At 37.1% G+C, this 1,218-nt stretch overlaps 1 non-coding gene across 1 annotated transcript; it reads left to right on the top strand.

Moving 5' to 3' along the window:
- On the top strand, positions 1-72 carry Trnaa-agc (transfer RNA alanine (anticodon AGC)). The gene has a single exon. It is a non-coding gene; the product is annotated as a tRNA-Ala (tRNA).
- The last annotated feature ends 1,146 nt before the right edge of the window (positions 73-1,218 follow it).

Raw genomic sequence — 1,218 nt, 5'->3', positions numbered from 1 at the left:
GGCTCGGTAGCTTAGTTGGTAAAGCACTTGTCTAGCAAATAAGGGTCGTGAGTTCAAATCTCACCTGAGCTGTGGATTTTTTCCCAATTTAACCAATAATTAACCCATCTGTACATATGTACGTTGAGTTATTTGAAATTCATGATTGACAAAATATTGTTATTACGGTTTTGACATGGCAAGTGTTTAGATCATAATTCTCATAAATGCAGCCCCGTGAATTTTAGCTGCTACCTTAAGGCGAAACTGGAAGCAAATCCTCACTTTTTGGTTTTTGATTTTTTATTAAATAACGAAGCAATATTTTCAAAATCGGTTTTCGTGCACATGTAGAGTATGGATCAAGGTATCTTCTGATTTTTTTACGCGGTAGAAAATGTTTTTCGTTTTTGCAGAAACCATTTTTGAACAAAATTTCACTAAAAAATGGTTTCTGCAAAAACGAAAAACATTTTCTACCGCGTAAAAAAATCAGAAGATACCCTGAGCCATACTCTACATGTGCACGAAAACCGATTTTAAAAATATTGCTTCGTTATTTAATAAAAAATCAAAAACCAAAAAAACGAGGAAATGCTTCCAGTTTCGCCTTAAGCTGAATCAACAACTATATTTGGTCCTGTTATCAGGATATCAGGGACTTTTTCACAATGCTCATAAATTTTACTTCCAAATCGGTAATTAATTTCGTAAAATCCAATTTTAATTTCTAACACATTTTTCTTGTAATTTTGGGGACATCCATGTGCCCCATGATAACCACGAAGGGGCCCCCACATACCTGTCAGCAGTTCTGCGAAGTGTTGAACTTATATTTATAGGAAACTTTCGCTATTTAAAGAACTTAATTCAAACTAGTGTTAGAAACCTTCCTTGATTTGGAGGCTCCCTGAATTCGGGGGCCCGGTGCGGACTGCACCCATCGCACCCCCCTTGCTACGCCACTGGGCAAATCCTCCAAAAATGCCGCGAATACCAGGTTCCAGTACGTACTACAGAATCGACTGCACAGAGTTATGGAAAATCATGGACGGGAACGGCTTCACCGGGAAGCTCACTGTAGAATAAATGAACAGGTTACAGACAATAAAAAAAGAGAATAAATAAATAAAAGCGTTGATGAAAACTCGTATTTAGAAAAAATACTTCTCTGAATTCCTTTCCCTTATTGGTTGATTTGCACATCCTTTGATTGGCCAAGAATACCTAAACATGTGG

Source organism: Aedes albopictus, chromosome 2, assembly GCF_035046485.1.
Source record: "Aedes albopictus strain Foshan chromosome 2, AalbF5, whole genome shotgun sequence".
NCBI lineage: Eukaryota > Metazoa > Arthropoda > Insecta > Diptera > Culicidae > Aedes > Aedes albopictus.
Note: the sequence above shows the minus strand (reverse complement) of the source record. Positions and strands in the feature narration are given on the sequence as shown.